Source organism: Chaetodon trifascialis, chromosome 6 (genome assembly GCF_039877785.1).
Source record: "Chaetodon trifascialis isolate fChaTrf1 chromosome 6, fChaTrf1.hap1, whole genome shotgun sequence".
NCBI classification, from domain to species: Eukaryota; Metazoa; Chordata; class Actinopteri; order Chaetodontiformes; family Chaetodontidae; genus Chaetodon; species Chaetodon trifascialis.
Window position 1 is genome coordinate 4,429,302 of NC_092061.1, and position 15,984 is coordinate 4,445,285.

Below are 15,984 nucleotides of genomic sequence, written 5' to 3' on the forward strand. Positions count from 1 at the left end.
TTTTGTTGTTCTGTCTAGCAGGATAATTTACTTTTCACTGGACACACAAGCGCACCTTTGATTAATTCCCCTTCCATCCTAATGCCTCTTTTTGTAATCCATCTTCATGCTCTGCGCTCACAATCCCGCTGCAGACCTCTCTAACCTCTCTCGCACTGCACTAAATTTAAATGCCAATCCAAGTGTTGGGACATTCCCAACTGGCCTCCACAGTAACAAAATGCCACAATATATTCTGCTCCACTCTCTTCTCTGCTGTCCTCCTCTGGTCCTGTCGACTGCTGACCCCTCACCACCACCCACTTCACATATCTCCCTCTCTCATTGCCAGGAATCCTGAGGAGAGTAGATTTTTCTTTTCTCACAGGCGCTCTTCTGTCCCCGGACCTGTTATTCCCCCTCCTGCCCGCGGCCTTGCTAACAGATTGCCAATAAGCTAGGTGGCAGGCCCCGCCAACGTGCCCCCCCCCCCATCCCCCTGTAATGGCCTCTCTCTGGGGAGGGGGAGCTCCTGACTGTCACTGATCCGACTACCCTTATAACCCTCTCCTGTCCTCCTTCTCTCCTCTGCTTTTCCCTTTCTTGTCACACCATCCACCTCCTGCCTTTAGGCCGTTCCATCACAGGTTGCAGGTGTGCCTCTCGCGAGCATACGTGCACATGGCCACGCATGCTCGACTGCACACGGACCCAGAAAAACAACCACGGAAAATAAAGGCGCAACACAAAAGCTTATTCACATGCACTGACACATACTTAAGTGTACGTCTCCCTCTTTGTCTCTCTTCAAATTACATCGTCCTTTTCTTCCCTTCAGTTCTTTCTTGCCCTTTTAATATAATTTTCTCACTCACATATTTCCTGATTGATAATCCGCCCATAGTCATGCAGGATGAGGTGCCGGGGATGTCAGCGAAGAGCAAAACCATGAAGTTCATTCACTTGCTGAGACTGAAATTTAAATGAACTGTTTGCTAAAGCCTGATTATGAAATTATAGCTTTGCAACCATAAAGGTAGGCAAAGCCGTCTCGACAAGCATTGGATTTCTACATATGCTGAAACAGTGTGCAGGGGACTGTAGTATGTTATAATCTTATGTTGTACAGGGCTGACTAGATATCCTGCAACGGTTCTTTATTAGCTGGTAAGGATGCTGACTTTTTACCAAAGACATTAAGCTTTAGCCTGTTGTTTAGCATCATGTATGAAGCCATCATGTGCCTTTTAGAGCTATAAATATGAGCTTACACGTCAGCTGGAGACAGAGTTTTCAAACATCCATCTATCCACGAGCTATTCCTGCTTATCCTTGAGGGTCGCTGTTGCAGGGAACTGGAGCTAATCCCAGCTGACACTGGGTGAGAGGCAGTGTATACTTTGGACAGCTCACCAGTCAATCACCAAGCTGACACTTCGACATTCACACCTACGGTATCCTCTATATTCTGCAAATAGCACAGGTACGGAATCACACCTGCAATTAAGTCGCCAATAGACCTAACCTGCATGTCTGTGTGAAGGAACCAGAGCACCTGGAGGAAGCCAGGCAGGCACGGGGAGGACATGCAAACTAGCCTTAGCTTAAGCTAACCAGCTACAACTGATCGCGACAGTCATCATTTCAAACAACAAAATCCTGACATAGTTGTGAAATGAGAAGCCGTTTTTTTGGAAAACTCGTCCATGAAAGTGAAGAAACCATTAAAGTCTATTTTTGAGTGGTATATCTGCCACACTGTGACTGTAAACTGCATGCTGTATGTGCCGTGCTAGAACAGAAAGCTTGATGAGCGTAGCCACAGTAAGTAAGCTGGACAGTCGATTACAGCGTTACTACTGAACCACTGGACAAGCATTGTCACCACAAAGCAAGAACGCAGCCATTAGTGGGTGAAATATTGATTGGAATTGTTTTCTATTGACTAAAATAGATAGAAAAAACTATTTCTGGCTTTGGCAACCCTTTGTGGTGGTATCAAAGAAGACACTGTCACACACTGCAACGGACACCATTGGAGGCCCAAATCAGACCTTGGAACACTGAATGAATGAATGAGCTGAAAGCAGCACAAAGAGGAAACCAATTTTCAATTTTCAACAGGAATGTATGATTTTTCTACAACTTAGAATTACCACCTCAATATTGGATGCCTCCGCCAACCAGTCAGGCTCTAGTTTACATCCATGTCTGTCCAGAGCCAAATAATGAAAAAGAGAAGACTTTAAAAGAATTTAAGAAAAGGGAATTTTTGGTGAAATCGCTTTACTGACATGTATGATATCCAGAGAATAATGTCCAATGAGAAACATGCTGTCTTCACTTAGAGACTATTTTTACAGAGTACAGAGGACTGATGGAGAGCTTCACCACACGGTGCAAAGACAATCACCTGAAGCTCAATATCAGCAGAACCAATGAGCTTGTGGTGCGCGACCATCCTGTACAATCAGCACAGTTTCAAGGTGGACACCCAAGATTAGTTTCACCAATTCAGTATCTGACCAGTGGTCACGGTCTCCCCTTCTGTTCCTGAGCTGAATAACGGTCAGAAAGGTGTTTTTGTAGGACTTTGTGATGTCACAGTGAAGTTGACCCATGACGTCATCACTGAAATGTTGTTTAACATATGAACTCTTTTCATCAAGTGGACATTTTTCCTGAGATATCGCAAGTAAAGTCAGACCTCACAGTTTCTATGTTGTAAATCCTACAATAAACTTACAATGAACAGAGTTTTCACAAATAGTCCATATGAAAATAGCTGTTTACTGAATTTTAAATGCAAACCTCTGCGTCTCAAAACGCTGACAGGATTTTACTTTAAAATGAATTTCCTCCTGCCTGCAGGAGCTGCGACACTACCTCATGTGAAATATATTATTGTTATAAAAGCAGTTCATCTAGCTGTTATATCACAGAAATGATTTTTCCCCTGTGGTTTCAGATCCAGTTATTGATTGTACAAATGGCCTGGAGAGCTGCAAGGTGTGTGATATGACTAAAATGTGCTTTCAGTGTCCTGTAACCTTTCGAGTGTATCTGCCTTCCCCTTGCTCCGTCAATGATGATTTAATGGTTCAGATTACCTTTTTTTTTCCCAGAATGCCTGGGCTTGGGAGCAACTGTTTTGTTTGGATGTGTGTGCGTGCGAGCATGTGTGAGAGAGAGAGAGAGCTCCAAATCGATTTTCGTACTTTGAGAAACTCATGGCGCTGGACTTCAGCGGATTGAAATGACATTTAGAAGGAGAGTTCTTCTATTTTCTTTACTGCTCCGTTTACAAGTGTTTCAACTAAGTGAACTGAACTCTTGAAGTGATGTCCTGTTCACAGGGGCATGATGGGAATCAGCAGCCGTGCATTGGATTAGACCCATTCTCTGATGAAATAAATTAATTTCTTGAGCTTGTGCTGTCACCAACTCCACAACAAATAAACATCAAACTGCCAGGATTTCTCTCCATTGCATCAATGACGCCGCCTTGCTCCTGACAGATACAACAGTATCAAAGGCCAAGTGTTCATTTATGTTGCAGGAGCAAATCTGGTATTTCCTCTGTGTGTGTGTGTGTGTGTGTGTGTGTGTGTGTGTGTGTGTGTGTGTGTGTGTGTGTGTGTGCGGGATTGTACATGTGCGTATGTAGGCGAGCGCATTTATTTAATGGATCGCTGTACATTTCTGAGTCGATCAAAAGGACAGGTACGCTGCAGGTCTTGGCCTATTTTGGAGGTTTGTGACTAATTCAATGTTCATCTCGCCCTATAACAAGCAAAGGGGATGCAGTGAGAAGTTTTCAGGGAATAGCATGTCACCGAGGAGATAAAATGTGGGAAAAGAAATATCACACCTGGTTATCATCTTATTCTCTCTGGTGTTTTTCTTCGTCTCACTTCCTCACAGTCATCCTCCTCTTGGATCAATCTGCCTCTCATTCCTTCCCTGCCTGTCTTAAACTCCCACTCCTACCCTATTTTTTCACCATTTGTTTTTCACCACCCCTCACCTCTTCCCCCTGCTTCTTTTTTATGCTGTACTTGGTGCAATTAAACACAAGCACCTCTGTGATGGCTGTCATTACCTGCACAGGAACAGATCCACTCTAAATCACATTTCCTCATATTCTTCATACACTTCAGGTTTACTATATTCGCGTGTGCTTGTGCTGGGGCTGCTGCACTGAATGCACTGCATGACAAACACACAACGAGAATTTCCATTGTACGGTAATAACCTTTTTTAAATAATTCCCAAGTAAATATTCTGGTTTCCTGCAGCTCGATTTGGTGAATTAATGGTTTATTTGTTTGTGGTAATTGTTGTAACCGTGGAAGATGAACTGAGAAGGTTTTGTTGAGTTTTGGATGAGGTGTGTTTTACGACAATATGTTATAGAAAATGTTTCTGTGAATGGAGTCTGGTGGCAAGTGCGATATCAGCTGTTACTGTTGAAACAAAAAGGATTGTACTCTTTAACAAAAAGGTCCATCTCTGTAGGGATTTTTCCCATTTTGTTATCAGGCACTTAGAATAACAATTTAGGCCCGTCTGCAGCAAAAACAAACACTTTTAGAGGACCTATTTTCAGGGTGAGCAAACACCAGGAGGGATTACGTTGCAGCCCTTTCCCAGCTGCCGGCTGCAGCACTCTCACTAAACACTGGACTAATTTCAAAAAACGCTGTCTTTCTTAGTCACTTGGACAAAAAAACATTGGAAATAAAGTCCATAGATAGATAATATTTGACCAGAATTTCTCCTTTTTGTCCAGAACATTGAAATCTTCCAGAGCACATGGACATTGGAAACTCTGCACACAACCTCACTTTCATTGACATTGAAATGTAGGTAAAGATGAAAAAAGTGAATAATTTCACAATATAGGAGATTATTTGTTTACTTTGTAATGTGCAGCTATGTAGATCTTTTAAAAGACATGTTTAAGTAGCAATAAATATACCTACACAGGCAATATGTCTGTATTGGCTCGCCCTCTTATGGACATAATGCATGAAGACAGATCGGCTTTGTAGTAATCAGTGAGTAATCAGTGACATATTGTACAAATTTCTGAAAACCATGTGTAGAGACTCTCCTCCTCTACTATGTCAACACCTCAATCAGCAATTCAGCGTTGTACAGAAGCACGCATATACAAACCATTATCATCATATCATTGCTTAGATGCCACAGATGTAGAAATTCCATTCAGTGAACCACCGACAGACGAGAGTTGAAGATTTATGGCCTCAGATCAGACAGCTCACCACATGTTTCTGCATACTGTGCGATTCTCTACTCTGATCTCATGATCCTTGATTTGGCTGTAAGAATAATGCATAATTTGCTGCATGTGCTCCCCGAAGGTTAGAGGGGAAGGAAATGATTTTCTTGAGTACGAGTTGAATCAGTGCTATGTACTGTACCTCAGAGAAAAACACTATTGCTTGTCATCTGGATAATGGAAAACCAACAGGGAGCTCAGCATCATAATCGCACCATTACTGAGATCAGATCCTGTCTGGAGCTACAATAATTTGGGATTTTAGAGTCTGACTTTTAATGAAATTAAGATGAAGAAATTGTTTCTGTTATTACTCTGCACTCCAATGTCTTTGAAGCCTTCATCAGTGTATGTACTTTTACTTGCATCCACAGGCTTTCATCATTGAACACAAACACTTTACGCAGGATTTTACACTGTAGGAACCAAATACATTCAGTGGATTTAATTGAACACTATTTAAATGCTAATTTTCCGCTTCTGTAGTACGGAGACCTCGCGAAGGGATCATTAAAAGATAAGAGCAGAATCATTTCTGATCTTAACCAACGTTTCAGCGACACTGACGTTGCAACAGGGGGGCCATTTTAACACCTAATATTATAATGGTTAAACAAAATAGTCTTCTTTGTTCCAGACCTCTTCCCTCACCGCCACCTCCAACCCCCGAGGTACATGAATTCCTTCCCATCTTCCTTTACTCCAGATTAAAGCTTCAACCGCCAAGGTCTTCATGACCTCAGGAGAGCTGGCAGGATCAGACGGCTCCTGCTTCGCTTGCATTTTGGCCGCAGTAGCTCGGATGTCTTATCTGTTTCATTTTTATTGAATGGATTCAGGTTTCTCCATCCCCTCGGGCTCCAGGGAGCACGCCCACTTGCTGGCGTTGGTGAGGTTTTTATGCTGACTGAATGAACATGTAGGATCCCTCACAGCGGCGGGGATGACATGTGGACCCCTCTTGACACTCACCGGTGTGCATTTAAAAACACATACCTGCAGGAAGCACGCAGGCCCTCTGTTCCTTTGACTGACAGGAGAGGACGATGGAAAGGGACAGTGGTGAGATACAGAATTGCTGCAGGCAATAGTTTAGATCATAACATTACAGCAACTTCACAGATCCCAGGGCAGACTCCCTCAGGTCCCACACAATCTCCCTGGTGCAATTGCCCTCCATTTACAAGGATATCACATGCAAATAGTTTCAGGACCTCAATTTTAGTGCTGGGTGTGCGAGTTATTTCCATTTTTTCTTGGCACTTCACCGAGGACTGTGCTTGGAAAACGCAGACAATATTAACTGTTACATGTGCAGGAAAGTGCTGTATACAGGCCTGCAAGTGCTTTACATCCGGTGGACTTACAGTAAAAATGAAGCCTCTGAAGTGACTCATGTGATTGCATTCTTTAAATTTTTCATTGGACCCAAAACACTTCCTCCTCTCCTGGCTTTTGCCAGCTTCTTGACTAAATCATTAGATAATGAGACGGCATATGATCCAGTGCGCAAGGTGAGGTACTTTGCTCTCGAGCCATTTCCTCCTGGCAGATATTGATGCAGACACTTTGCTTCACATTAACCTCAACCTTCATCCTTACATTACAATGTTAATGTGGAGGGATAAAGTAAAGATATGAATGAGTTATAGTATCTCATAAGCAGGGAACCTCTCTTGCATATGCTACACCAGGGCTTCCCAACGTCTGGACCTCAGTCTGGAAGCAGACCAAATGACAGGCCAGTCCGGACCCAGCTCACAGCCTACCTCCTGTTATGAAAAGGCTTATTTTTGGGTACATTTTCTCCTGAAATATTCTGTGTAGCTGGAGACGGGGTGTCTGTTCTCAGGTAATGTATGTTTTTATTCTGGAACAATCACTGCGGCTCCTCTGACGTCAGCCTTCCCTCTCGCTCCTCTCACGATTCGGTGAATTGAGGGTTTATTTCAACCAAACCAGAATTGATGGTGAGACAAACCAAGAAGGTTTTGGTGACTTTTACTTTGTTTCTGATGAGTTTGGATGAAGAGCGCTTCAAGGTGAGAAAAATTACTCTTTCTATAAATGGAGTCTGGCGGCTTTGGCGAGAGCGATGCAACAGCTGTTTCTGTTTCTGTTCAAACAAAAAATGATGTTACTCTTTAACAGAAAGGTCCATCTCTGTCGGGATGCTTTCCATAATGTTGTCAGACAATGGGAGTAACAGTCTGAGCCCGTCAATGCAAATAACAAGCCCTTAGTGGACGCACACTGACGCGTGCAAGCACCCAGAGGAACTGCACTGCAGCCTGTTTCACAGCTGCAGCGCTCTCGCTCAAAAACTGTTGGGTCTGTTGGTCACTTGGACACAAAAACACAGGAAAACAGGGTCCAAAACGCAGATTATATTCGACAGGAAGATCTCCCATTTGTCCATCATTGAAATCTTCCAGGACACATGGACCAGAGGTTTTGTGAAAACTGAGTTTTGTGTTGTTGCTGCCATTAACGTTGTATAAGAACTGATAAAATGTTATTTCGTTATCGCCCATCGTTCCTGACCTCCGACCTTGAATAAAATCTTATGTGGACATTTGAGTAATTCGATAATTTAGTAGCTCTGAGAATCCCTGCACTATATTTATTATGTTTCAAGTTATATTGTCTTGTGCTGATTGCCATGTCTAGCAACACATAAGTAGTGTAATTATGCTTTAACCTCCCATTTAATATCAAGGATCTTGCATATAGTGCATTACCCACTGCAGTCAAGTGGCCTTTTTCATACAGCACTACAGTGTGCAGACATCATTATACCCAGTACAGGCTCTGATGGTGTAACTACCACCGTTAAAATGTCTTACTAACAATCAAGCTGTGCAGGGGTACATCCGAGAGCACTCAGAGCACTGCACTTTAATTAATCAACACAGACATGACTAAATGGACCATGATACTGTTTCCCAAACAGGGGTACAAACAAATCTACAGTAGGAAAAACCCTTCAAGCTGCTGACCTAATCTGATGTAGCAGATGAAAGAGGAGAAAATGAGGATGCACAGTGAAAAATCACATTACTAATTCCAACATGACACCCAGACAACGCAGGTGAGAACACACACAGGAAAATATGATAATGCAATCGGAGTCCATGACAGCAACATGTGCTAAACTCCAGGGTGTGCTGCAAACATCAGCTATCTTTGCAGCATAAAAACACTTCATTTCTGTATTGATGGGTATTACCAATTAAGAAAATGAAGTGTTACGATAATATACTGCTGTGTGTGGTATATAGTCACATAATGACTGGACTGATTCTGATATCTTGACAGAAGCTCATCATTGTGCACAGCATGGCTTCCTCCTAATGGAAACTCGCCCATTTCTTTTCTCTAATTCACATCAGCTGCCATCTTTTTCATAGTGATGGATGACGGTGAATTTATTAAATCCAGTTTTGCTGGTGAAATGATCTTGGTTTTTGCTCTGTGGGCTACCAGTTGTTATTTATTCAGCAAACAGTATTTTTGAGAAGCAGAGGAACTGAGCAAACACGTGTGACGCACAGGTCTCCCCGTACATGCAACACCGCGCTGCTCCTGCTTCATCGCCACAACTTAAAAAGAGACTTAACAGACTCAGAGTCTTGATCAAAGACTTGGACTTGCAGACATAAAATGACTTGTGAGCCCCCACAAACTAAACAATATCAAAACACACCCTTTGATGCTTTTGCTTGAGTAGGTAGCATTTTTTTTCTTGGAGCAATTGTACTTTTACTTGAGGACAGATTTTCAGAAAACTCTATCGCACCACTGACTGCTTCCATTTCCACCCTTTCACACACTGACATCCACCCACCCACACACACTCCCACAGACATTTCGCATTTCTCCTTCACATTTCTTGTGCAGTAGGTCTTAACTGTAGACGAGATCTGTCAGACAGTTGATAATACCGTGATTGCAAACTGTGGTTTACGACGGAATCCTAAAAATATTGACAGCGGCACGGCTCGGTATTTCGCTCTGGAGCAGAACAGAGACACGGTTTACTGGCGGGGGCTCCAGTTTAAGCAGCACCACTCTGCTAACCTCTCAGCTAATGATGCACCACTTAATGTTTGGACGTCTGGTACAGTGCATCATGACAGTGCATAAATGCCCAATTGACTATCTCTTAACGATTACTAATTGTCCCAAAGGAAGCAATTAAACTGTGGAAAAAAAATAGGTGCAGGGGCCTATTTCATCCAGAGTGGGTAATTACCATACTTAATATTTTCCCCAATATCAGATACAGTTGGCACCGCAACCCCAGAGGCAGACTGGGGCATTACTCTCACAATAAAACATAACAATGCAGAGATCTATTATGTGCTGAGCTATCATTTCCTGGAACAAGCACAGCCAGACACATTGAAGGCTAGAAGCAAACGGCTGGATTTTCTCCCTGTTTCTTCCATTAAGAGTCTGTACGTTATGTCTTATTTTAGTAATCCAGCACAGCATTGCCCAATTACTGCGCAGGTAACTATGGAGGGAGCTTTGATGAGCTCCAGAAAACCCTCTCGGGACAACTCCCTCTACACTTCTGAATCTCAGACAATTGTACTTTTACCTCGTCTCCTTTCCTGAATTGAAGCATTTTTCTCATTCATTTGGCCTTTTGAAAGATTTTATGAGTTTCCAACCTGCTTAGGGACGTTAAGTGATGTCTTTCGCTCAAACAGTTGCCCTTTCCAGTGTTCAAAGCAAACATTAACAACAATGGCGCCCCTTCACGCATGAATCGAACTGGTCATGTTGAATGGTTTGAAACGGTGTGAAGCGTCTGTATGTTGAAGGAGGAAAGTACACACACATTGCTCTCTGCCAGGTATACAGACAGACATGATGAAACCATGTTGCCTGACAAATCAGTCATGCTGAAAGAGGACGACAAGATGAGTCAAGACTGAAAAGGTCACAAGTAATAAATGTCAGATTTGAAAGAGCTGAATTTTCCAACCCAGCCCTTTCTTTTTTCCCCCACTGTTAGCACAAGCATGACAGCCACATTTCAGGAAATGTCATCTACGCCCCGTCCACCACGAGAACATCCACAGGACAGCTGCACACTCTCACAGGTGTGTCGCCACTTTACAGCAGAATGAAAAATTCAGCATTTCATCACGGCACACCATGCAATTAGATCAGAGCTATTCACTAAAGAAGATAAAAACAGCTGTGAAAGGGATGATGTGAAGCAGGGCCGGGAGGTAAAACGACCTCGATAGCGGATCACGATCACATTGAGGTCGATAACGATGATAAGTTTCAGACATTTTGCTCGATACGCGTAACAGAAATAAAACAAAAGGTAGACAATTTATTAAAGACCTGCTGAAGAAGCAGAACACAAACATGCAGAAATCTGACATCTTCAGACACCCTGACCACAGCAACTTACTGCCCGTCACCCCTTCAAAATATATTCTAAACCAAGGAATGTCAAACTGGCAGCATTATCGAATTATTTAGTGATAAATATCAATACTGATCAATATAGAGAGAAAAATTGTCAGTGTAGCAGACTAACATTGTCAGTTATCTAACCTGCAACCAGGCCTGAAACCCAGTTTGTAGGATTGAGCTTTAAACTGGGCCTAACTCTTGGACCGGGCCTTCCATCACCTCTTGCACATGTTTTGTCTGAGTTGGAAGAAACCAGAAGACACTTGTTGCTGAGCATCACTTCTGGGTGCCATAAGGACTCCGTGAAATTAGCTTCAACTTCGATGTTCACGAAAGGATTGGCATCTTCAAAGTCATCCACATAAAGTGCAAGTGCAATTGTGAACTCATTCACAGTAAGAAGGCAATTTTCCTTAAATTGCTCGCCATCGACATATGGTTAATTCATGTGGAACTTTCTCTGACTGCGCTTTATCTGAAATGTCAGTTTTTCTGGTACGTGTGCTGTACAGGAAAATATACAAGTGGTTTCTTGCCCTTTTTAACAACATATTCTATATTATAAAGGAAACTTGGTTCCAAATCTCCTTTTAGAAGTTCCTAAAGATCCACCATTGCCACCTTTGATCTCATCACATTAGTTGATCAAAGTACAAGTCATCTCTTTCACAGCCGACTTGTCCAGCCGCCTTGACTTTGTGCAGGAGTGGTTGCAACAGGTCATTTATTTGAAAAGCTGCTGTATCAATGCTCGCACAGCGCTCTCCGGGATGTGCAGGAAAGAGATGTCAGATTGAGCTCTTGCTTTCTCCACCGACCTCCAGATCCTCTTTGTCAAAAGTTAACTCATGCTCTCGTTCAACCTGACTTTAATGACAAAAACGTCCAAATTTGAAAAAGATGTGCTCAATTTGGGAAAAAAAAAAGCTTTTAATGCACACTTGAGATGGTTTTCGCCTTTTATAGCACTTAATGTGAGATGGAAACACCTTTTCCAAATAAGTTCTGACATAACGAACATTTAACAGCAGAAGCAGTAGAAGCCGTTTCCACCATCACCCGGATATTCTCATAACACATGGATGTAATCTTCCTCACATTAATGCATCAAGCAAACAGAAACGTCTGCGTTGTTTCTCACTGTCTCTCCAGTTGGTTCGTTGAACCGTTAGCTCTGGGGTGCAAAAAAAAGTTAACTGAAATCATTTGTATTGTTAAGTCTGCCAGACAACTATGCGAAACAGCTGAGAGCGGATGCCTTAATTAATTACAATACTGTGATAATGCCAGCAGCCATAACAGTCATTCTTAAAACGCTGATTACACATTGCAGTCACACTAAAGTTCACACGTTAAAATTTTAGTTAACTCAGTGTTACTTGAAATTTCTCTGTCCATCACCTGAGTATGGAAAACAACAACATTCAAGTGCAGAATGTGAAGACTAAAACGAGGGAAACGGCCTCGTCTTTACTTCAGCACTCATCTGCTGGATTACTGCGCTGTTTTTCAGCTGCGTGTCTCTGCAGATAAGTCCCAGGCTAGTCCAGAGCATTTGTCCAAGGAGACGGTATCTGAGAAAAAGATGCAACTGTCTTCATATCGTTCATCAAACAAGCTGCAAATTAAGTATCCAGTGAGAATCTGGCAAAGTGCTGCAGTGCTGAAACCTGGGGTGACATGCTAAGACTAACTTTTAACAAATGTTCACTCAAAGTGGTCGCAAAGAAGCAAATTTGGGGTTAATAAAAGTGTAGTGACAGTGGATCGAGCTCCATTTTAATTAGGTAAACTGATTACGGTACTTCATCCTTAATTATTTGTACTCCTCAGAGGTCGAACACACGAGCACGCACACAGCGGCTCTTTTGAAAGCACTGAACTGGAATGAGGCTGTCAGATGCTGAATTGCAACTTGTTTCAGAGCAATCAGGCTACACTCGCACATAGTCACATCACACAGCCACAATATCCTCAGGGGTCATCTCACTTCTTCCCTCACGGCCCTCCATGGACAAGGCGACAATGCCCCAGTATGCACGCTTACGAACATGTGTGTGAACACGCGTGTGTGTGTGTGTGTGTGTGAACATTTTTAATTTAAAACTGGAACCACTTCAGCGGAGCATGACAGGTGTGAGTGTTCTGCAGCTGAATTAACACAAATACATTAATTTTATTTTCAGTGTTTGACTTGTTTTTAGCAGGTGTTTAGAGGATTGCATTACTCTAACACTCATTCCCCTCATGTGGAAAATGTGAAATGAAGATGCCGATTCCTGTACAAGCAGTGTCTGTAATTTAAACCTGGAATCCTCTGGTGGTTTTGCAGTAATTTTACCGGGTTTAAAATTGTCTAAATCCTGTTTATTAAAAGAAATCCCATTTCTCATATTTGTCAGTTGTTAAATTGTTTGGCGCGGTGTGAAAAATGTGTCGTTGGGATTCCTCTTTACCTGTGGCATCGAGTTAACATGAGTGCAGTGCGAGCACCGGAGTGCTGCCCAGCTGTTTACATACATTTAAAATGTAATCACTTCACAAACAGGACACTTTATCGAAGATGACAGTGAACTCAGATCCTTTCAAACATCAACAGGATTTGTCAGACTTCTTACAAGATGAGACGATAACAGTCAGCAGCCCTGAAATTTGTTTTAGTTCCACATTTCAGACGAGAACAAACGGCAGCAAAGACTCTGCTTTGTACTGCATGCGGTCTAAAGGAAGACAAGGCAGCTGCTGGTGCCCATTCATCTCTGGAGCATTAACATTTGGATGCTGATGGAAAACTGATTGAGGCCGAAGTCTTTCTGGGAAAATCAGCCTGCAGTTTAAAGTAGGGCTGCAGAAACACATAAAAGACGAAAGCAACCATCTCTAAAACTGCATTTGAAAAAGAAATAAATAAGCAAACCGTGAGGTCTCTCTGCTGATTGGCGATGGCAGACTGCGCCGATAGATTTCTCAGCTGAGAGGATTCACTGAGACTAGCCGACATTTTGATCTCGTACCAACTGGTGAACGTCGTTTTGCTCAGACGTTGAGTGAAATGCAGTGATGCTGGAGACGGCACAGTTGACGCCAAACCGTGACTTTACAGAACAAGATGACGCTAAAAGGCAGAGGGAATTACTTCTTATTATTTGGGCTGACTATTGGTTGGTGTTGGAAAAGGAAAAAAAAAACTAAAGATGCTGGTCCTTCTTGACATTTTAAGCACTGACACACAAAAAACACACATTGCTTTTATTCCTGACCTTCAGAAAACAGACAGGTTGATGCTGAAATGCACAAAATACACGTTCTTATCCGTCTCATCTGTCTACCTTCTCTAGCTCTTCAACATAAAAACTTACAGAGGCTGCGAATTCTTAACTTTACGGACACAAAGGGAAGATCAGTAGCTAAAGGTTTACATTCACATCAAAGCAGATGCATGCATCAAGTACATGACTAACACAGGCCTTTCATCGCCCTCATGAAGGTGCAAAGGATCCAGATCTTCCACCAAGCAACCATAACACTCCCTACAGCCGATAATTCTCATATTACACGATGCCAAAGAGGTGATGTCAACTGTTGAAACTGTGGAATTCAAAATTAGTTCAAATCCCAGCAGGCTCTGTCCGTGGCGCTGACCGTCTGTGCGTGCACAGCATGCAATGGCAAACCTCAGCAGCCCGAACAGAGAGCTGCAAGCAGCGCAAACACATGAATTCAGCTTTTAGCCGCAGCGGGCCACTTTGCCGTGAACAAAGCCAAACGTTCAGCAGAGATAAAGGGAATGCAGAGAGTCGCCTACCGGTATTTGAAGACCGCTGTCCTCTGGTAGTACCATCACACCATTGAGGCCTTCAGCCAAAGCGTCCAGCTCTCTCCTGTCCACTTTGGACACCGTCCTCTTTCTCCACCAGGCGTCAGGCCCAGACTAAACTTCCATTCACTTTCTTTTCTGGTGGCACGGTGGAACGGTGGTAACACTGTTGCCTCACAGCAATAAGATCCCGGGTTCGATTCCCGCTGTGGGCACCGGGGGCGTGTCCTCCACCATGCCTTCCTCTGTGTGGAGTTCTCCCCGTGTTCACGTGAGGTATCCTCCATTAAAATACCCCCACTAAAAACATGCAAGAAGATCAGACCAATGACCAATGGTGACGAAGAAAACTGGGTCCCCGGGCACCGCCGTCAGCTGTCAGCCCACCGCTCCTGGTCTGCCGCGGAGGAAGGACTTTCCAGGATGGGTCAAATGTGGAGAAAAATGATTTCAGTAAGCATGTGTGTGTGGTGATTAATAAACTTCTTCTTCTTCTTCTTTCTGTGCAGCTGCTTTGCACCAGGACAATCCACCCTCCGTCGTGGCCGCTAGCTAAGCAGCCACACATCAAACACGGAAGCAGGGGCCCGTTGCACAAAACCAGGATTAAGACATCCAGGATAAGTGACTGAGCTGAGTTCAATCAATCCAAAACATGAGCGTCCGGGCTTAATCGGTTGCACAAAGACCAAGCCAGGATGAGCAGACACGGATTCAACAAGCCAGGTGAAACCTATCCTGGATAAGTATGTGCACGCGGCTTGCTCAAATAGACCCCGCCATCGATCACAGATTCACCGATTCACCACGGCAACTAGAGCGGCGTACTTTCCCCCGTCGGAGGCAGAAGTCCTCATGGAGGCTTACGAGGAGGTGAAGGACCAAATTAAAAAGAAAGGCAACACCGCCACAGTTATAAAACAACGAGAGAAAGCGTGGCAAAGTATTGCAGACTGCCTGAATGCGGAAGTAGCGCACGAATACCCACTCACTCCGCTGAAACATCACAATTACAATCCAAACAGCTGATTAACATCTCCGAAAACGTAGTTGTACTCTGATTATGAATCAGTTGAAATTGTAAGTGAAATTGTGTAAATGTGACTCCATCAGACTGTATAACTTCTTGTTATTCCAAGGTCTGGGTGAATACTCGATTCTGATTGGCTGCAGGGTGTCCGTTAAAAAGTGTTGTAGGACGCCTATAAAAAAAGTTCCGGTCAAAGAGCCTGATTGTTCTAAATTATTCCGCTGGCTCAAACGCTAGTTGGTAACAGAAACTGTCTTGCTTACCTTGCTTACTTACTTGCTTGATACAGAGTGAATGGTGGATAATATTTATAAAAACGATTTAGGATAGACTTACTTACTTGATACACATTTAATGATCAGAGTCAATGGTGGATAATATTCAAGCGATCATCTCACTTCCCTCCACTGA